General features: G+C 42.3%; 1 protein-coding gene across 3 annotated transcripts in view; it reads right to left on the bottom strand.

The window, feature by feature from the left end:
- The window catches only part of LOC137316340 (ATP-binding cassette sub-family C member 9-like), a 233,059-nt gene that overhangs the window by 206,156 nt on the left and 3,478 nt on the right, over positions 1-23,425 (bottom strand). For all 3 annotated transcript variants that reach the window (XM_067980409.1, XM_067980417.1, XM_067980431.1), the window contains exon 2: positions 17,077-17,158. The gene's annotated coding sequence lies outside the window, so the exon portion shown is untranslated. The remainder of the gene's footprint in view (positions 1-17,076; positions 17,159-23,425) is intronic.

Below are 23,425 nucleotides of genomic sequence, written 5' to 3'. Positions count from 1 at the left end.
AGGAAAGAGCAGAATTCAGGTTTTGCAAAGAAAGTTCTAGAATTTAGGAGGTAAATTAAGAAGACGGAACTTCAAGAGTATTTTAAGTATATTTGTTCACAGGGTGTGGGCAATGGCAAAGCAGCATTTATTGGTCTTCCCTAGTTAGACTGACAACTGAGTAGCTTCAGAGTCAACTGCGTAGTGTAAAGGTATATTGGGTAGTGTTTATATTTATTAATAAATAAACCTAATTTCAGTCAGTTACCATGGATACCTGGCTTTCTCCCACACCCCCTACCAGAGTATTGTTCCTCAGCTGTTGAGTTAAATTTGTGAATGATGTAATTCATAGGTTAATACATTCAAGAGTGGTCTCAGACTTGGAAAATATACAACAGCCAATGTCTGGAACAAAGGAAATACAACATTTTAATATAGTAATAGAATACAAGGAGTAGGTACTGTTATGTGGATTAGATTTCACATAACCTTTTTTTAAAAAGGAAATGCAGGGTTATGAATCAGTAACAGAGCAGAAGGATTCCAGTGATCTTGTGAACTAGATGTGCAAATTTCAGTGGCTCATTATACGAACACTATTATATACTTTGTGCTACTAGATTGGCTGTTAACTCATCTCCTGTAAAGTTATAAGGCAATAGCCCAAGGTTATAAAAAGGAACGCTTATCTAGTGACATTTTTGTTCTCATCTGGTCAGAAATATCATTGCTGGATATTGAAATACTTTTCCAGTTTAGGCACTCCATGTTAGCATTAGGAATAGTACATCCAAATAAAGAATGAAACTCCCTCTGCTCTCTATCAACCCCAGGAAAGCACCACTTTCTGCATCAATGTGATTTTTTCCATTCTTATTAAAGAGAGACCGATTACAGTGAGAAGTATATGTGCAACGTGCATTTCTTCTGAAATTCCAGTTAGGTGCAATATTGGAGCAGAATCGAGAAAGCTTTATTCTACATCTAACTCCTGCTTTACCTGAATTATGATTGTTCAACGCTATACATTATCCACCACTGTTTTGCTCAGCTTAATGAGCACTGGTTTTAATATATTCTGTGCAACAATTTCATTGATATGGAGTGTTTTATTGCTAATCAGCAATGCATATTTTACATCCTACCAACTGAATCCTCCCCTCCTGTCCCCACACCTCTCATTTCACTCCTGTGGGATGTGACTTTGCTTAGTTATCTCAAACTCATATGACAGCTATCAACTAGGATGCATAAAAAAACATTATAAAATCAATTTAAATAATCATGCTGATTAAGCAACGCAAGCATTAAACTGCAATCTGAACCACAGATAAAATTAAATAATCCCATACCAGCTTTAAATTGTTTTATATGTAATTAATTAGTTGATATATTAAAACTTTGATAAAGACATACAGGATAAGGCCGTACAGTTGCCCTATCTTTGGATATTTATATGAAAAATATACCCATATAATATTTTGAAACCTTATCGATGGTAGATGGTCTCCCAATCAAGATCACCATCTTCAGAGTGTTTCTAAAGCTAATTGTAAACAATTTTACAACACCAAGTTATAGTCCAGCAATTTTATTTTTATTTTAAATAAAATAAAAATAAAATTTTTATAGTCCAGCAATTTTATTTTAAATAAAATTGCTGGACTATAACTTGGTGTTGTAAAATTGTTTACAATTGTCAACCCCAGTCCATCACCGGCATCTCCACATCATTTCTAAAGCTAGGCATTAGCTTTGGTTCTCAGCAGCTCACATTGCTCCATTGAAAACAATGTACATCAGAGAACCAACAAGCACTGAGTTCCAACTGATATGAAAACAGAGGTGCACTGGCCAATATACAATCAGGAATTATATTATTTCCTCCTACCTAGATCTTGATGATAATCCTGGCTTTGAAAGGAAAAGGTAGGAATGCATGAAGAAACATCTAAGCTCAGGTAATTTGAAAAACATTGTTGATATTTGAAGAACTTTGTGCAAGATGATTTAGTTTTAATTGTGTCAAGACAGACATGCATCCAGTACTGCAAGTATGACTGCTACCGTCAACCCCAGGATCTACATACACTGCTACACCTATATATCTTGCCTCCATTTGAAGTGAGGGGCATTTGCCCAGTGGGTAAATACATTACTTAGTGCAGTATTGAGTCATAAAATATAAAGGTTAAAAAACAACTACGGTTCGTGCATCTCATTGCTATTCAGTGACTCCTGCTGGAAAATCCATGTGCGTGGATATCAGGATCAGGCCATTCTATGATGCACCAAACAGCTGAACAGCCAATCACTCTGGGCTTGCATTAGAAGAATGGCAACTTAAGTAAGGTAACAGAGGGCTGATAGTATCCGTGGGCCTGAAATTGCTGGAAATTCGTGCTATAATGACGCACTAATGGGGTGCGCCATGTTAATATTTTAAAATTGCAAGGAATAAGCGATTAAGTAACTTACGCATGAGTTGCACTGTGCCATAGTTTACTGCCACATTTGTGCTGTTCCATTAGCCCCACCAAAGCCAATAAAATTCCTTTCTCGCCGCTCAGCCCTCCATTGTAGTCAATGGCGATTGCCAATTTGCTGGATTTAGTCATTATTACCCCCACAGCCATTTAGACTGATAAATAATGGCATGGGTGACCTGGTAATTAAGTGATTTATAGCCAACACATAACTCTTAGCCATAGAGGCTGACAAAGAGACCACTAAAGCTGTTGAGCCTCACCCCAGCAGTCTGGAAATTATTTGGAGTATTTTTTTCCCTAACTCTCTCATTTTTGGTAGTTTATTCTAGTCAGCTTTGCCATCCAAGCTGCTGTTACAGTCTGAAGGCAATTACTTTCAGGGTCCCCACCTAATTCTACGTGTAAGGAAGGTGAAAGTGTTCCTGATTATTATGGACAACCTGGAGAAGAAGCAAAGGGCGCAGGTGTGTTGCTTGAGGCACTATGTCCGGAGACTGAACCGATCTTGCTACTAGCCCCCACGGAACGTACAGGGAACGGGTGTCATTTGAGGCACTGTCCGAGAAGCTCTGCGCAATTGGCCACATATGAGACGTGCTCCACGAAGACCTAAAGCCGTGGTCCATCTCCCACAGGGCCTTGTCCGTGGCAATGAAGGCGATGACATCCCTTAATTTCTACAGTTCCTCCCAGTCAGACACTAGAGATCTCTGTAACATCAGCCAAGGTGCTGTGAGGACCAGCATTCTACAAGTGACACGTTATGACAGATGCTATCTTCTGCAGGGCATCCATCTTCACTACATACGACATATCCCCTGCGCAGCAAAGAGAAAGGTTCATTAAATTCCACAGAATCGCTGGCTTCCCCAGGGGGCTACCGATGGGACCTATCTGCTACTGAAGGCTCCACTTGAGGAACCCAACACTTTTATCAACAGGGTTATCACCCACTAAATGTGCTTATTGTTTGTGATGCCCAATTGAGGATTCTGCATGTTAATCCAAAGCATCAAGGAAGCGTTCACACCATATCCTACATTCTGCTCCTGATAAAGTGGCAAAGATTGTAGTGATCCACTGCACACTACACAATTTCACCCTGCAGGAAGGCCCACCCTTGACTTGGCGGATGAGATACCCGGGGAATCAGATAATCCCGACCTGCATGCCCCGGGCTCATGGATGGTGGCCACTCGCAGGAAGACATAGTGGCGGCAGCCAGAGATCAGCTCATAGCTCAAAATCACCACTTCACTGCCCCCCACCCCCCCACCTCTGAAATTCCACCAGTGAAATGAAGGTGCATCAGGAAGTATGGAGTGATCCCTGTGGTGACCCGAGCAAAGAATAACAAGCAAGATTTAAGCTAACAATTGAACTTTTATTAAATACAACATTGCAATAACAAACAACCTTCAAAGAAGCTTTTCTGTAAAACTGTAATTAACCTTTTTAAAGTTGATTTAGATTAATTTCAGGAGTTGCAGCTCACTTACCTCGCAGTGCCTCACCTCAATCTACCTTAAGGCGTCGGTTCCCAGCTATTTATAGTGCCATGTGGTTGGTCTGTGGGGTAATCCATCGGGTGCACTGTCCATGATGACCCTGATTCACCATTGACCTCACCACGCTTTATATGGATCGATGTTCCAGCAAATTACGACGTAAATATAGATCGATATGAACAGGGAGCTGAAAATGGAGCGCGCGGCCAAACACACTGTTCCAGCAATTTTAGACCCCAGGAGACCACAGCCAATGTGAGTCATTAGATTCAAGCGAGGTGAAAAGTTGGACAAAAATAGCAAGAGAAGGAGTTGAACTGCATCTGAACTCCAACCCTCTCCCTGGCCACTGCCTGATGCTGAACAAGACCATTTGCTACTGTGGCGTCTTATTTGACCAAGATGAGATTCCGACCTCATATCCGCTTCATCATCTCCATAATATCACCCGTGTCCGCCCAGCCTCAGCTCGTGTGCTGCTGAAACCCTCATCCATGCCTTTGTTACCGCTGGACATGACTATTCCAATGCTCTCCTGACCAGCCTCCCATCTTCCACCCTCCATAAACTTGAGCTCATCCAAAACTCGCACCAAGTCCCGTTCATCCATCACCCCTGTGCTCGCTGACCTACATTGGCTTCCGGTCCAGCAACGCCTCGAATTTAATATTCTCATCCTTGTTTTCAAATCCCTCCATCGCCTTGCCCCTCCCTATCTCTGTAACCTCCTCCAGCCCTACAACCCTCGTAGATCTCTGCACTCCTCCAATTCTTACCTCTTGCGCATCACTGATTTTAATCACTCCACCAAAGGCGGTCGTGCCTTCAGCTGCCTAGGCCCTAATCTCTGGAATTCCCACCCTAAACCTATCCGCCTCTCTACCTCTCCTCCTTTAAGACAGTCCTTAAAACCTCTCTTTCTGACCAAGCTTTTAGTCACTTGTTCGGATATCTCCTTACGTGGCTCGGTGTCAAATTTTGTTTGATAACGTTCATGTGAAGCGCCTTGTGACGTTTTACTACATTAAAGGCGCTATATAAATGCAAGTTGTTGTTAGTGTTTCTGTGATTAGACCAAGAATAGATCTCCTGCATCAGCCATCTTTGTGGCCTCTTGGAGTGAGATTACAATTTAATACCAAATTATGAGTAGTTTTGTGCTGCCGACCCATACCAATAATGAACTGGATTGAGACAACTCCATACAGCAGAAAGAAACTTTTACCCTATCGTTCTGCACTAAATTCAAACCCAGGTACCAGGCTTAAAAGGACCTTGTGTATCATAATATATACACTAACCTATTGAATCACCCAATTCCCATGATACCTACTTTAAATTAAAATTGTAAACGGTCATTTTATTATGAAATAACTTTACCGTGTAGTTTTTCCTGAATTTATTTCATTACTCTATATTTCCGCAACTTCGGTACTAGGGTTATAATTATCCCCTTACACAATTCAGTGCATTTCTTTATAGTTAATTCACTCAAAATTATTTATTTACTGATATTCAGGGACTTTGCTTAACCCAACCTATCCCAGGAAACTAAAACTGAATCTTACACAGTTTTCCCATCTTTGATAATGCAGTTTCCTTACAGTAAATAATTTCACAAGCCATCTCTAATCCTTTTCAGTAACTAATGAAAACTGGAAAGTATCCAGTAGGATAGAAACAAGCCCACACATAACTTTTTCTTGTAAGTGTATTGTTTAGGAAGCTATTCATTCAGGGTTGGGTCATTTGTTTTTATTTAGCTAGCTATACACAGATCGCACTTGTGATTTTCAAAATTTAAATGACAACTTTTCAAATGACTCATCGTGGATTCTGGCTCTAGCGCAGGAAGACTTTGATTTTCTCAGAAAATGTAATTTAAAACTATCGCATAAGTCATCCTTCAAAAAAAAAGCAGGAAATTATAGCCCTATTAATGATGGCCCTGCCAGGTGGAAATGATGTGATGTTTAGGACGCTTCCTTTTGAATATTTACCACTGCATGCATTCATTTAGAAATGTCTTATTCACTACAACATTTTAACAAGCCCTCGGCTAGGGCATTAATTTCAGTGGTGTAGAGTTGCCTTATTTGCCAAATCCAAGACTGAACAGGGGAAGGACAGAGGTGAGACATTAGTTTGAGTTCTGAAAGTTTCCTTAGCTAAAGAAAATTAATTCAAAAAATAACTAATTAATACCCTTATAAAGAAGGCTTTTTACATCCAGTTTACATTTCCAGAAGATCCACTCAAAAACCAGATTGCTGGTAATGCTACTGGGAATCCATACATCGACTGTGTCAGATCTAAGGAGGCCCATTGTGTACACACCTTGCATAACAGGAATTTTAAAGAATCTAGTAAGACTCTAGGATATTCTGGATTTAGGTTACTCAAATTCAAAATCTGTTTATCATTTCATGATAGAACTACCAGTGCAATGCCACTGTAGCAATGGTCTCAAAACTCTCAGCAACTTGATAACTCCACTCGGCTGAACACCTCAGACTGACTTCATCAGTCTTCATATCGAAAGGATTGCCCAGAATCCGGACAGAATTACAATTTTAACGAGCATCACACACATCTCATGGATAGTTATAACCACAAGTCAGTTAATTGCCACCAGAGAGAAAATTTCCAATTATCTGCAGAAGTTAGAAAACATCTTTTTAAAAAAAAAAGATTTTTTCATTTTCATAATTAGAATAGAATCATAGAAAGGTTACAGCACGGAAGGAGGCCATTCAGCTCATCGAGTCCGCACCGGCTCTATGCAAGAGCAACCCAGCTAGTCCCACTCACCCGCCCTGTCCCCGTAGCCCTGCAATTTTTTTCCTTTCAAGTGCTTATCCAGTTCCCTTTTGAATGCCATAATTGAATCTGCCTCCACCACCCCCTCGGGCAGTGCAATCCAGATCCTAACCACTGGCTGTGCAAAAAAAAAAAAGTTTTTCCTCAAGCCACTTTTGGTTCTTTTGCCAATCACCTTAAATCTGTGTCCTCTGGTTAAATCTATGTCCTCTGGTTCTTGACCCTTCCACCACTGGGAACAGTTTCTCTCTATTTACTCTGTCTAGACCCTTTATGGTTTTGAATACCTCTATCAAATCTCCTCGTAACCTTCTCTGTTCCAAGGAGAACAACCCCAGCTTCTCCAGCCTATCCAAGTAACTAAAGTCCCTCATCCCTGGAAACATTCTAGTAAATCTCCTCTGCACCCTCTCTAACGCCTTCACATCTGTCCTAAAGTGCAGTGCCCAGAACTGGACACAATGAGCCCGATGTTAGCAGGGCTGCGGGTTCTCGGCGGGGGGGCTATCGGGCGCGTGGGTAACGCGCCCGGTGAAATTAGTCAGCTTCCCGCGTGATTGTAGCATCCAATCCACTAATTGGATCCACTTACCTGGTCCTCCGGGTTCCCCACTGCTGATCTGCGCGTCGGGCGGGCTGCGCATGCACAGTAAGATCTGTCAGCTGGAGGAGCTCTATTTAAAAGGGGCAGTCCTCCACTGACAGATGCTGCAACAAATAGCAAAAATTACAGCATGGAGCAGCCCAGGGGGAAGGCTGCTCCCAGTTTAATGATGCCTCACTCCAGGTATCAATACGTGGGGTGAGGAGGAGGGGGAGGACAGAGATCTTCCTCCCGGCGTGCAGGAGGAAGCGGCCTGCCTCTGCCACCAGGAAGGCCTGGCTCGAGGTGGCAGAGGAGGTCACCAGCGCAACCAACATATCGCCCACCTGCATACAGTGCAGGAGGCGCTCCAATGACCTCAGTAGGTCAGCCAAAGTGAGTACACTTACTCTTTGCTCTACACTCCGTCTGCCACATCACTGCCCCCACCCCACATCTCTTTCAGCACTGCCAACACTACTCTGTCACATCACCCCTCATACCCACTCAAACCTCATCCTCATCTCACCTGCACCTACTCACCTCGCCAGTACTCATCCCGCCACTACCACTCAACCCAATCCTCATACAATCTCATGGCTCTATCTCATACTCACCCTCTCGTGCATCTCTTTCACGGCCAGCCTCACTCAACCTGCCACTACCTGTGCTGCAGCCACAGGGCATGCATCACATATGTGCAGTAGGCAGCGTAAGGCAAACGTGTCGTGAGCATGAAGGGGATGCACAAGGGTGTTTGAGGGTTTGTCATGGGTGTTACTTATATTGAATTTCTGACCAACTCACATTACATATTATATTGGCACCACTACTGCCATGTCTTCGCAATAATGCCCTCTCCTGAGGATCACTATGAGGACCCACAACTGATGCCACCCATTGTGTCACTGCAGAGTGGGTGTAGGTGTATTTGCAGGGCTATTTTGCGCAGATGACTGAGAGACATCGGCGATGTCCCCGGTTGCACTCTGGAAGGATGCGGAGGAGAAGTTGTTGAGGGCAGTGGTGACTTTGACAGCGACAGGTAAGAAGATGGTGCTCGGGGCAGCCAGGAGCAGCTCGGCATGAAAGAGGCTGCAGATGTCCACGACTACATGTCGAGTGACTCTGAGCCTCCGTGTGCACTGCTGCTCAGAGAGGTCCAGGAGGCTGAGCCTTGGTCTGTGGACCCTGTGGCGAGGGTAGTGCCCTCTGCGACGCATCTCTCTCTGCGGTAGCCCTCCCTCCTGCTGTACAGGTGGATGTATCACAGCACTCGGATGTGGAGCTCCACGTGTCAGAGGTGGACGGCGTGGATGGCGAGGCTGGTGGTGCTGTTCGCCCTCCGAGGAGGTCATGACTGCAGCTACAGCGGCCCCCATCCGCAAGATGTACATCTGAGGGGGTCCGCAAGGTAGGCACATGTCTCCGGACCCCGGGGTAAGTGTGCAGGTTGGTGACTTTGACGGTCAGGAGGAGGGTGGTGGAGGCCAAACTTTGTCCCAAGTGACAGAGTGGCCTCCTGCAATGGGTGAGGGTGTCTCCCCCCCCCCCACCTGTCAAATGGACCTTTGCAGCTGCCACAGGCTGACAGCTGCAACACGTCCATTTGACCTGGGAGTGTTTCCCCCAGTGTGGGAAACAGTCCCAGTTTGCTCTAAAATCCCACCCCTCCTCACATAATCCCTTAATCAGGTCAGTTAATGACCTGAAATACTTAAATAAATACTTTCAAGTGGCATCAGGCTGGCTTTAATTGCCTGCGGGATTCCCACCAGCGGGAGCTGCGCGCGCACGCCGGCGCATCAGCGGGGAAGCCGGAAGTGCGCGGGTTCGGGGCGGGCTCCGGTCCCGCTCCGGGATTTCACGATTTTCGGAGCCCCCCCCGCCAGGAACGCACCCGATAGCGGGTGCTAAAATGACGCCCAATACTCCAGTTGTGGCCGAAACAGTGTTCTATAAAAGTTCATCATGACTTCCATACTTTTGTACTCTATGCCTCTATTTATAAAGCCCAGGATCCCGTATGCTTTTTTTAAACCGCTTTCTCAACCTGCCCTGTCACCTTCAACAACTTGTGCACATATACCCCAGATCTCTCTGTTCCACCATGATACAGTGTGTTACAATATCATTTCAAATATATAAACAGGAGTTAATGCGGCAGATTTTTCCTTAGTATGGACGGTAAACTGACAGTTGTAGATCGTCCGCCTGATTTTCTTCAATGGAACTAAAAATCGGGCGGGGCGTATAACGGGCAGCCAATCTGCAACCACTAGTTTACTGCCCACGCCACAAGTGAAAATCGGCTCCAATATCTTCTATTGAGCACGGTTCCTGATTTTAACTGTTAGTTACATAGAATATACAACACAGAAACAGGCCATTTGGCCCAACAGGTCCATGCCAATGTTGCTCCACACGAGCCTTCTCCCTCACTACTTCACCTAACCCCATCAACATATTCTTCTATTCCTTTCTTCATGTGTTTATCCAGCTTCCCCTTAAATGCATCTGAATGCAAACTGAAGAAAAAAAATAATTGGAAAAATGTACTTGTTATACTGGAATAACAGGAATTACACACTAAAATGGTATACAAAAAGTTAACACCTTATAAAAATAAACATTGGCCCAGAATTTGTTAAAAAAAGGCCTGTGAACGATGCCATTATTAATGCGCAAACTGGCCAGCAACTTGTGGCGAGGAAGAGATACCCCATGAATTGCGAATCGCCACAAGTTGCTGGCCGATTTGCGGTGCTCCGCCGTTAGCTTCGCAAAAATGGCATCTAGCTCTAAACCTCCCAGTGTTTTTCATGAAGTTGCTTAAAAAAAAATCTTACTTTTCCTTTGTCTCTTTTAATCCAATCTTTCTTTCCCTCTCTTTATTTCTCTTTCTGATTTGATATTGAATTCACCCTCCTTCTCAGTCCTTCCTCTGTTTATTTCTCAATCCTTTAATCTCATTGGTTAAGGAGATACACTGTTTGTCCCGTTGTTCACCAAGGTCCCAGAAGCCATGTTGCTCTCACGTGCAGTTATCAGCTCTCACTTCCAGCAACTTTATAAGCAAAAAAATTTTGAGCTGGAGGGTGCAGGAAAACGACTAACAGGGCATGCCATGAGATGCCCCACTCCAGCAAATTCTGGGCCAATATCAGAACATTTCTAAAATCATTTGAAAACAGTATAAGAAGTTTTGTATATATTTCTGGACAACTTCCAGTTAATAATTAAAACAGTATTTCACTTTGTAAACTCAATCAAGCAGGCCTCTTCCCCTCCTCCTAATGAGCAGATCTGGCTTTTCTCATGTAATTAAAAATTTGCTCATAAGTGCTTGACATGTGCCTATCTAAGGTAGTCACCAAATAAAAGGGAATCCTTGCAATAAAGTGCATCACACCAATTGGTCAAGGTTGAAATTGGAGTTTTACATTGAGAATCAAATGTATAAAAGATTGGGCCAGAAATCGCACAGAGCGGCAAGGCAACACTCACCGCAGCTCCTGCGAATTTAACTAACAAAAATACTTACTACGGGCTCTGTAGCGCCAATTGCTTGAATTTGAGCTTAAACCAAATTGGGCGCTATCAACCCAGCCCCTGTGCAGCGTGAGTTGCCGCGCAGCTGGAAAAGTCTGTGTGGAGAAGAGATGCCCACAAAATCTGTCAGGAAGAGAAGTCACGCCCACAGATTCAGGCTGCATTGATCAAGCAGGCAAGCAGACTTCTTTCATTTAAAGTTAGTATTCTAGATGTCATTGTAAATAAAAATTTTACAAAAAGCCAAAAGAAATAATTGAATTAGAGAGACAGAAGGGAAAACTAAATTTTTTATCTATAATGACCAAAAACTATTAAAATAAGGAGTAATATGAGACTCCACATTTTTAAAAGTTAATTTTTAGTTGTTTGGCAATCAAGACTAACCGTGCTTTTAAAACTTAATTTAGATCTGGTATTTTTAAGCGTACCTGTTTGGTGGTGTAATTAGTTACTTTCCAGCTGGGTAGATAAGTAAGTTAGCCCGTTTTCAATGATCTCTCTGATTGCAATGCGTGCGATATCCCTTGAATTCGAAGCTATCATCTCGCCAGCAGATTTCTGCGTTTCACTGCGCATGTGCAAACGCGGGAACTTGCTCCTTCAATTCACCACTAAAAACGGAGAGCAATGTTGAGCTCCTCCGTTATTTCAGGAGCGATTTCTGACCGATTGTGTTTTTGACAAAAGACAGCAGAGATAGAAGCGAGATGGTTATAAGACTTTTGAGAAAGAAGTTACAAGAGTTTAGAGGCTTGGATAAATCTGGAGTCAAGGAGGTCAGATTAAAGAATAGCTTGTGAAGGAGGGCTTCCAAGATGAGAAGCGTCAAGAGGGAGATTTTAAGTTGAAGAACTGTATTAGCCAGAGATGGGCACTGTGCCAACAATCCTGAAGCCAGCACAAGTATCCTAGTAGGTGGTAAGACCACCAACTCTATTACTCCATCTCGAAAGGACAAAATTGTATAAGATCATTTCTAAAGCCACAGGATATCAACAATAAGCTGAAATAACTTGACTGCATATATTTAACAAGTTTATTATTCAAAGCTGTTAATTTAACAGCAATACACAAATCTAACTGATATTAACTTTGCTGACGTTACGTCAGCCTTGGACACTGAGCATAATGAGAATGAGCCTTTGGCTTAATGGTAGCTTTTCCACCCCTCAGTCGGAAGGAGAAAGGTTTGAACCCCACTCTCGACAGTCCAGGCGAGTGGAGATGGGAGATTCAGCTCCGAATTCTGGGTTGACATCCAACGGGATATTTGTGACGAGTGGATATCGGTGGCCCACCCATCATCGTATGGATTGTGGGAGCCCATAAAACCCTCTTGTCATATATTTAACCACATTATCAGCTGGTATAAGGATGGTTACAGCCATAGGAGGTGTGTTCATACTGTGGTCTGTCAAACTGTTAATCAGCCAGCGAATCCTTCCATTGCTTCACACTATTCCCCAGGGGAACAGCGTGCAGATACATAAACAAAAATTGACGTGTTCTTATACAGCCAAAGTCCCAGCCTGTCAGTGACTCCTGGAGAAGTGGGAAGGAAACTGAGGAGGCAGAAAAACCCACAAATAATGGGCCATAATTTGCTGTAGAAGGGCATCTAACAGCGTCTGCCGTTAGTTAGACTGGCCCTTGCACATGTGGATTTTAAAATCTTTGCGTGGCAAGTTCCTGAAAGTGCAGGCTAATAACAGTACAGCTAGAGAAACAGGGCATCTGGGGCCTGAGTGAACAGGACAACCAACGGTGTATCGCCTTAACCTGATTGAAGGATTGAGAAATTAACAGCACAAGGACTGAGAAGGAAGAGTAAGTTAGAGTGGGTGAATTCAACGTCAAATCAGGTACAGAAAGAGAAATAAAGAGAGGGACAGAAAGATTGGATTAAGAGAGAGAGAGAGAAAAAAGTTTTTTAAAAATGTAAGTTTTAAATTTGACATTTTTAAATTCTCCAAAAATTAATAACTGAAGGAATGAGACTCCACACTTGTAATAGTTAATTTCAGTGCCAGATGGGGTTGATTGGCAGTAATTAACACATCACATCGTTAAAAGGATACTTGCGCTTGTAATGATGAGACTTTACTGTCTGTGGTGAGTTTAGTTCATATCTACTACGCAAATACAGCAACTTCATGGCATTCAAAGCATTTCAACGGTAAGGCAGACAGCGAGATGCTGTTTTCGCAAAGTTAATGGCAGAACGGCGCAACGCGGATAGCAAATATTGGATAGCCACGTTTAAGCAGGCATCTGTCCCTCACCTGAAGTTACTGTACCATTTGCGCATAAATAACAACGAGCACCATTAGCCTCACCGTTATTTTGACAGAAGATTCGGGACCATTCTGGGTTGCTCATGCTCTCTATACACCTTTAGTATATATTGATATTTGATTGATGATCATAATGGATAAAGCCTTGTAAATGAACACAACAACAGCTTTGAGGTATGTAATTTATCAAAATACAAAATTGTAATGGTTTTATGACCCAAAGTATTTTTGAAGCTTCATTAAAAATGAATTAAATATAAATGGAAGTTGCAAAAGAAACATCCACCTCATAGATGTACAGTATCAGGAAAATGATTTGTCATTTGGAAATACCAAAAATGTTCACCATCTTCCCAATTTGATATCTAGAAATAGTTTTGTGATAGGAACATTAAGTAGGTCAATCAGCTCCTCAAGGCTGTTCCACCAATTAGATCATGACTGATCTGTACCTAAACTTCATTTACCCAACAACAATGCAACAATTTCAGTCTTGAAAGCTCCAATTGACCCAGTATTTACAGCCTTTTGGGGGAAGAGGTGTCTAGATTTCCACTACCCTTGTATGGAAAAAAGCTTCCTGATTTCACTTCTAAACAGCCTACCTCTAATTTTATTATGTCCTCCTTTTCTGGATCCCACCACCAGAAGAAAGAGTTTCTCTGTATCTACCCTATCGGATCCCTTTATCATTTTAAATATCTCGATTAGATCACCTCTAAACATTCTAAACTCAAGGGAAACAAACCAAGTTTATGAAACCTGTCCTCATAATTTAACTCTTTAAGCCCGGATATCCTTCTGGTGAATCTGTACTGTATCCCTTCCAAGGCCAATACTCTTTCCTGAGGTTTAATGCCTAAAATTGAATGCAGTACTCCAGATGGGGACTGACCAGGGCTCTGTACAAACGAAGCATCACTTCCTCACTTTTGAATTCCAACCCCTCAGATAAAGGCCAACATTCCATCAGCCTTTTTTGATTACTTTTTCTAATCTCCTTGACTTATTTTTAGGTTCCCTTGTACCACTGCTATTTTGTCCTATTCCTCCACTGTGAAAACCGATAGCCAAGTGCAATTACTAAAAGTTCATAAGCAATGTGAGGTAGTTATAAGGAAAGCAAAAACATTCCCCTCATCTTTCCTCATGCATTATTAATTTTTTTTTTCTTCAAATATTTATCCACATTTCTTTTAAAAGCTATTATGAATTCTGCTTCTACCACTGTTTGTGGTAGGGCAGTCCATGTCCTAACAGCCATCTCCTCAAGCTCATTTAGCATGCATAAACAGAAGATACACTTAACCAGATGCTGTGCCACCTTGATAATGTTTATAATAAACCAGCAAATTAATTTGGAATTTTTTTTTAAAAAGTGATAGCAGAACAGATTTATGCTCAGGAGGAAAATGGTGAGGAGTGGAATTACTTGCTACTCTGCTTTCAGTGTAATTTCATTAACTGAGAAACTGGAGGACTTTCTAATCATTAATGGAGATGTAAAGCAGGGAGTGTTGTAATAGCTTAGAAAAGTCCTAAATTCTAAATCTTAAGTTTCAGAAAGACAGTTGTATAAAGTGTTTCATTTTCCTGACTGCTCTTCCAAAGAGACACAGTGAGTAAGAGTAGTAGTCCAATCACAGATTAGGATTTGCCAGGAACACGTATTTAATGCAGTGCTTTTAAACAATAGCAACCTCAGATGGTAAATTCCAGAACGGCATGTAGCCTCCCATACCAATTGCTAACCTATGTCACTGTGCACTGTTTTTAATCTATTCAACTGCACCTAGAATTCCACCCAGAGTTGAAAATGAAAAGGGAATGAGTTCGAAAATATTCTGTTTTTTTTTAATTTGTTCTCGGGTAACACTGGTAATGCTGCATTTTTATTGGCCATCCCTAGTTGCCCTAAGGTGGTCGTGAACCTTCTCCTTGAACCGTTGCAATCCTTGTGCTGTTGGTGTTCCCACAATGTCAAGTAAGGAATTCCAGGATTTTGACCCAATGACAAGAAATGAAGAGAGATATATGTCCAAGTCAGAGTGGTGTGGACTGGAAGGGAACTTGCAGGTGATGATGCAGGTGATATTGCTACTCTTCTCCTTCTTGGTGCTAAGAGTTTGTGAGGCAGACTCACCAAAGTAAGCTTGATGAGTTGCTGCAATGTATCCTGTAGATCATATATACCGCAGCCAGTTGATGATGATTGGGAGCAGGCTGCTAAGGCAATAATTAGCTGATTGTAAACAATTTTACAACACCAAGTTATAGTCCAGCAATTTTATTTTAAATTCACAAGCTTTCGGAGATTGCATTTGCCTGAGGAAGGAGAAAATCTCCGAAAGCTTGTGAATTTAAAATAAAATTGCTGGACTATAACTTGGTGTTGTAAAATTGTTTACAATTGTCAACCCCAGTCCATCACCGGCATCTCCACATAATAATTAGCTGAGTTAATCTAGCCTGCTTTTTGTGGATAGAACATTTCTGGGCAATCTTCCACATTGTCAAGTAGATACCAATGTCATGGCTACACTCAAATAGCTTGGATAGGCAGATAGCAGAGTCCTCTTTATACTGACTACAACAAATAGAATCCAACACTGGCCTCCAGATTTTAGAACCGGGGAAATTTTCAGTTCCAAATACCAAAAAAAGGTCAAGTCCTTGAGTTGATTTTAATGTGTTGATCATAAACAGTAATCACTGTACTTTAGTCCATCACATGCTCAAGTAAATCTTGAAGTGTTTATATCTTTGAGCTATAATACAGTGGATCAATACATTCGGAAAACAGATGATAAAGCACCGAACTGGACTGGTTCCGGTTCCTAGCAATGCTTCCCCAGGGGACCCAATAAAGTTTTTTTTGCTCTCTCCCCCTTCCCCTATGAACCACCTCCTGAAATTCCACATCTTTTTCTTGCATCCATCCCATCACTGTTTGTCACTAATCTCCTATACATTACATCACTATCCTCCTACGTGCCAAAAACAATTCATCAATATTACTTGACACTATAACCAGATAAATAGATAGATAGACAGACAGACATGAGCTACACTGTTGATAAAAATATACAAAACAAATGCCAACACAATATCCCTGGAGACCACCACTCTTTTGAGAGCTGGGTGGGTGGGGGAAGACAGACATTTAAAATTGTTGACACATACTGTTATTCAAACAGGTTCTGAAGATCAATAATTACAACTGGAAGCAAACTTCTTGTAGACAACCTATTACAACAGGCCTGTTATGAACATGGAAAAGATCTCTTCGGCTGTAATGTTGCTGTCAGATACAAATATACAGCGAGAAAAAGCTGGATGAAATCCTTATACAGGTAAAAATTATTTCATTTTAGAAGAGAAGTTCTTCACTCTTTTGCATCATATACGTATTTAATTATTATGGAATTGGCCCAACTTGCCCCACCAGCGGAGGCCAAGAGGTTAAAATCATCTCAAAAATAGAAATGCTGTTCATGCAAAAAAATTCCTGCTGATGCGCAATAAGGGTCATTTAAGTTACATGAAGTATCGAAGTGCAAGTACTGCAAAAGCATTGAAGTGACTGCTCACATGACATAATTGAACAAAAGTTAATCTTTTTTGCTCAAAAGAATTTTACTCACAGCAACCTCCCTATTACACTGTAGGTACAAGGGTTCAAAATGAAAAACACTTGCAGGTTAGCAATTTCATCCCCAAAACAATTTCCCTTTTAAAAGCAATATATTTCAGGACAATCTCCAAAAACGTCTTTTGGCTTGAGTATTCATTCACCTCACCCAATTCTTTAATTTATAAAAATAAAGCTGATTTAAAACTCTTACCTCAGTTCCTAGCCTGTGCTGAATTAGCTGATCTCAACTATGGTGACAACCGAAGTTCTACAACTGATCACAGCGTCCCGGGCTGGAAAGGAAAAAAAAAACATCAGCAAAGGTTCCTGTGCCTGACTGCAAGTGTTCACGTGTGTCAGGTGAGGACAGCATTAGGATGTCTGATACCCTCCACAGATGAATAATCTGCCAACATGCACATATGAAGAATAGACACTTGGGTGAATATCAAAAGAGATGAAGTGCCCATGGTACCATACAATCAGCAAGAGCCAGTACCTACTAAACAAGAAGGAAGAAAACTGAGGAGGGAGTGGCAGAAAGAGAATTAAAGCTCGTACATCTTCATGGCTTGCTTCGCAATCACTACTTCTACAATGTTCCTGAGGCTAGCTATGAAGTTTAATGTTTCGGTGCTGATTTGGGAAATAATGCAAGTAAAAGCTCTTTCTCCCTCCTCTTCCACCTTGTTCACACAGTCAATCAAGAGTGTGGGCAGGCAACCTACTCCCAGGCTTCTGCCAACATCCCTATGTAACTGGGTTATTAGAAGATGATCAAGAGCAACATGGGTTTACTTGCTCTCAGAATTTTTTCTTGCCTGTACCTGATCTCTGGACCTAATCTATCCCAACACCCAACTGATAACAGGAACTTAGTGAGTGGGAAATTTATTGCTGAGAGGCAAGGCAGGAACTGACCATCGTGGGAAAGGGTAGGAGGAAGTAGGAGTTCAGGTTTCATTTGTTCCTTCTGTTTCAATTTTTCAGCTGATTTCTGACAGCTTGTCACATTTCAGCTCACTGGCTGAGAAGTCATACCTGCCAGCTCTGAGCAGGCAGAAGTCAAAGATCACAAGCTAAGATGAATAGGTAGTTCTGAGGAAACAAAATATATATACATACACACTCCATGGTGCACAGGGCAAAAGAAGACAATAGCCCTTCTCTATAATTTCATCTTTGAGCATCACACAACAAAGCGCTTATGTTATTTCTGTCATGGCATATCGAAGTTATAGTGAAGATCTAATATGCAGCATCCTGTATTATGGTATGATTCCACACAACTCAATGGCAAAAGTCTTGATCCCTTAGGCACTTTGAATAATGTTGCTCCAGACGCAATGGTCAAGTTATACTGGCTGTTTACACTGGATGCTCTGGATTCCTCCAAAATTCAGAGCACTACTGCGCTTGCATAGACATGGCATTGTGAGTCATGCACGTACTAATATGGTGCTGTTCTGAGTCCAGGAGGAGGCGGCAGCGCCAGTTGAAGCCATCTATCTACTCAGGTTTCATAGAAACAGAAACTCCAATGCACATCATAACTTAATATTAAGGGGCTTTGTCTTAGCTCCTCATACAACAGAGCCGGCGTAACTTTACTGCACTACCACAATACCTATGATGGATGCCAATGGAGGTGATGTAGTCAGGAGCCATTTTGAATTTGCTAGCACTTTACTTGCAGTTGATCTGGTTTGCCTCCCATTCTTCAGCCCTAAATACTATGTTTAAGCAGAATCTGACACCGTCAAACATCATAATGGCATGGGGTAAAATAAACATGAACTATAATTATCCATAATTCCGTGCCTACTGAGTGAGTTTCCAGCACCTTCTGTACTTTTCACACTCACAAGTCAAATATATCACCATGGTGTTTGAAATAAAGTTTAGCGAAAAAATTGCTTTTAGCCTAAAAAGAAACAAAATGTATTTTTTTTTTAAAAAAGGAAACGCTGACAGCTCTAGTATAGCCGACTCTATTAAAACAGTGATTTTTAATTCATTCTAGGGATATGGGCATCACTAGCAAGTCTAGCATTTACTGCCTATCCCTAGTTGCCAATGAGAAGGTGGTGGTCAGGCACCTTCTTGAGCCACTGCTGTCCGCGTGGTGAAGGTACTCCCAGGGTGTTGTTAGGTAGGGAGTTCCAGAAATGATGATGGAACGGTGATACATGTCCAATTTAGGATGGTGTGTAACTTGGAGAGGAACTTGAAGATGGTGGTGTTCCCATGCACCTGCTGCCCTTGTCCTTCTAGGAGGTAGAGATCGCGGGTTTGGGAGGTGCTGTTGAATAAGCCTTGGCGTGTTGCTTCAATGCATCCTGTAGATAGTACACACTGCAGCCACGGTGCACTGGTGGTAGAGCGAGTGGATGTTTAAGGCGGTGGATAAGCTGTCGATCCAGTGGACTGCTTTGTCCTGAATGGTGTTGAGCTTCTCGAGTGTTGTTGCAGCTGCACCTATCCAGGCAAGTGAAGAGTATTCCATCACATTCCTGAGTTGTGCCTTGAAAGTAGTAGAGAGGATTTGGGGAGTCAGGAGGTGAGCCACCCGCTGCAGAATACCCAGCCTCTGACCTGCTATAGTAGCCACAGCATTTATGTGGCTGGTCCAGTTGCGTTATGGTCAATGGTGATACCCAGGATGTTGTGGTCAGGGATTTTCCAATGGTAATGCCATTTGGACGTCAAGGAGAGGTGGTTAGACTCTCGTCCGAAATGGTCATTGCCTGGCACCTGCGTTGTATGAATGTTACTTGCCACTTATCAGCCCAAGCCTGGATGCTGTCCAGGTCTCGCTGCATGCGGGCACGGACTGCTTCATTATCTGAAGAATTGCGAATGGAACTGAACTCTGTGCAATCACTAGTGAACAGCCCCACTTCTGATCTTATGATGGAGAGAAGGACATTGATGAAGCAGCTGAAGATGGTTGGGCCTAGGATGCTGCCCTGAGGAACTCCTGCAGCGATGCCATGGGGCAGAGATGATTGGCCACCAACAACTATCTTCCTTTGTGCAAGGTATGACTCCAGCCACTGGAGAGATTTTCCGCTGATCCCCATTAACTTCAGTTTCACTGGGGTGCCACACTCGGTCAAATGCTGCCTTGATGTCAAGGGCAGTCATTATCACCTCGCCTCTGGAATTCAGATACTTGGTCCATATTTGGACCAAGGCTACAATGAGGTATGGAGCGGAGTGGTCCTAACAGAACCCAAACTGAGCAACAATGAGCAGCTTAATAGGTAAGTAATTGTCACTTGATAGCACTGTTGATGATTGAGAGTAGGCTAATAGGACGGTAATTGACCAGGTTGGATTTGTCCTGCTTTTTTGGACAGAACCTACCTTGGTGATTTTCCATATTGCTGGGTAGATGCCAGTGCGTTAGCTGTACTGGAATGGTATGTCTAGAGGCACGATTAGTTCTGGAGCAGAGGTCTTCATCACTAGAGCCAGGATGTTGTCAGGACCCGTTGCTGTTGCTGTGACCAGGGCGCTCAGCCGTTTCTTGTTATCACATGGAGTGAATCGAATTAGCTGAAGACAAGCATCTGTGATGGTGGGTGCCTCAGGAAGAGGCCGAGAACGATCATCCACTCGGTACTTCTCGATGAAAATGGTTGTGATCGCTTCAGCCTTGTTTCTTGCACTCACGTGCTGGGCTCCGCCATCATTAAAGGTAGAAATCATAGAAAATTTACAACACAGAAGGAGGCTATTCAGCCCATCGTATCCGTGCCGGCTGAAAATGAGCCACCCAGCCTAATCCCATTTTCCAGCACTTGGTCCATAGCCTTGTAGGTCACGGCACTTCAGGTGCACATCCAGGTACTTTTTAAAAATGAGTTGAGGGTTTCTGCCTCTACCACCCTTTCAGGCAGTGAGTTCCAGACCCCTACCACAATCTGGGTGAAAAAAATGTTTCCTCAGCTCCCCTTTAATCCTTCTACCAATCACTTTAAATCTATGCCCCCTGGTTATTAATCTCTGCTAAGGGAAATAGGTCCTTCCTATCCACTCTATCTAGGCCCCTCATAATTTTGTACACCTCAATTAAATCACCCCTCAGCCTCCTCTGTTCCAAAGAGAACAACCCCAGCCTATCCAATCTTTCCTCATAGCTAAAATTCTCCAGTCCTGGCAACATCCTCGTAAATCTCCTCTGTACCCTCTCTAGTGCAATTACATTCTTCCTGTAATGTGGTGACCAGAACAGTACACAGTACTCAAGCTGTGGCCTAACCAGTGTTTTATACAATTCCAGCATAACCTCCCAGCTCTTATATTCTATGCCTTGGCTAATAAAGGAAAGCATTCCATATGCCTTCTTAAACACCTTATGTACCTGTCCTGCTACCAGGGATCTGTGGACATGCACTCCAAGGTCCCTCACTTCCTCTACACCTTTCAGTATCCTCCCATTTATTGTGTACAATTAAGTCCAAATCAATAATATATCTCACAAAAAGCAAGGGACCTAGTCCTGAGCCTTGCAGAATCCCACTGGAAACAACCTTCCAGTCACAAAAACACCCGTCGACCATTACCCTTTGCTTCCTGACCACTGAGCCAATTTTAGATCCAACTTGCCACTCTCCCTTGGATCTCCCATGGGCTTGAACTTTTTTGAGCAGTCTGCCATGTGGGACCTTGTCAAACTCCATGTACACTACATCAAATGCACTACCTTCATCGACCCTCCTTGTTACCCCCTCAAAAAATTCAATCAAGTTAGTCAGACACAACCTTCCCTTAACAAATCCATGTTGACTGTCCTTGATTACTCTGTGCCTTCCTAAGTGACGGTTTATCCTGTTCCTCAGAATTGATTCCAATAATTTGCCCACCACCGAAGTTAGACTGACTGGCCTGTAATGACTCGGTCTATCCCTCGCTCCCTTTTTAAACAATGGTACAACATTAGCAGTCCTCTAATCCTCTGGCACCACGCCTGTATCCAGTGAGGATTGGAAAGTGATGGTCAGAGCCTCCGCTATTTCCTCTCTTGCTTCTTTTAACAGCCTGGGATACATTTCATCAGGCCCTGGTGATTTATCTACTTTCAAAAATGCTAATCCCCTTAATACTTCCTCTCTTACTAAGTTCATTCCATCCAATATTTCACACTCCTCCTTCTTAACTACAATATCTGCATCGTGTCTCTCTTTTGTGAAGACAGACGCAAAATATTAATTAAAAATAGGGATGTTCATGGAGCCTCCTCCTCCCGTTAATTGCTTAAATGTCCACCACCATTCGCAATTGGATGTGGCAGGACTGTAGAGCTTTGACCTGATCCGTTGTTGTGGGATCATTTAGCTCTGACTTAGCACATTGTTTGCAATAAAATGTTATGCTTAGATCGGGAATTTTACCCCCTCCTCTAATTTTTCATCCAGTTTCATCATTCTTAATAAGATACAGTTCCACCAGTGCTGCGGAATTCTCCAGCAATTTATCAAAGTTCCTATTCCTCAATCATGTCTAGACAGTATCAGAGTGTTATCCAACAATGAGGGGTATTACAAGACTGACCTAGTCCTCACACACATTCCAAAACAGATTACTGGAAAACAATCAAAAGCTGAAACCATTTCTGACTTTTTCCTTCCTTGACTGTGAGACAGTGAGGCCAACCCGTACCATTCCTCTCAGATCAGCTAACTCCACACACTGGACATTAAATATTGTACCTTCCTGCTCTAAATGATTTAGTACCACACTACATGCGATATTTACCCACTTGGCCATCATGATAGCTCACTTAGATAAATATTTCTATAAGCTGAGGACAGAAATAACAAATCTTTGTCGCACATCCCATTTAATCGGGAAATTAAATTTAATCTGAAACACACATTTTACACAAAGGTGAGTAAAATTCTATTGTCCCAAGGTCAAACCTGAGTTTACAGTATCAAGAAACAATCAAGAAATGGTCGGGTTTGATTTAAAATTTTGTACTTAAATGTTCTGCTTGCAATCTTGTGCAAAGCAAGTAGAATTCTACACTAACAGCAGGTAAGAATTTATCTAAGATTGACCATATGTATGTACATTCCAGTATCAGTTACTGGAGACTAATCAGAAGCTTTTTCCATGGCTAACATATTTCTGTATACTGGAAATGTTGAAGTTAATGTAGTGTCCTTACCAAAGCATACACAAATAGGGTAGTTATTTGCCAACTCCCTATCAATATTCAGACACTGGCTTTCCTTATGAGGATATCTGTTAAACAATTGATCCTACAGAAATTCTATCAGCATACTCTCTACAACATCACCACAGAAAGGTTACTCTTTACAATGTATTCTCAGAAGCTGCCTTTACAGTTCAAGACTAACAAGAATTATTTTACATCTACTATTCTGACACTTGTGCCTTAGTCACAACCCTAATTATTGGACTGATGTTCAAGGGTCAAATAGCAGTTTGATGTCAGGCAATCAAAGAAACCACTGATCATGAATACCATTTTTCCAGTAAAGGCCCTGACTTGCAATGAAACTTGAACAAAATTTCACACACCAATT

The sequence above is a fragment of the Heptranchias perlo genome, chromosome 3 (assembly GCF_035084215.1).
Source record: "Heptranchias perlo isolate sHepPer1 chromosome 3, sHepPer1.hap1, whole genome shotgun sequence".
In the NCBI taxonomy this organism is placed as follows: Eukaryota; Metazoa; Chordata; class Chondrichthyes; order Hexanchiformes; family Hexanchidae; genus Heptranchias; species Heptranchias perlo.
This window is presented reverse-complemented; position numbering and strand designations above follow the sequence as displayed.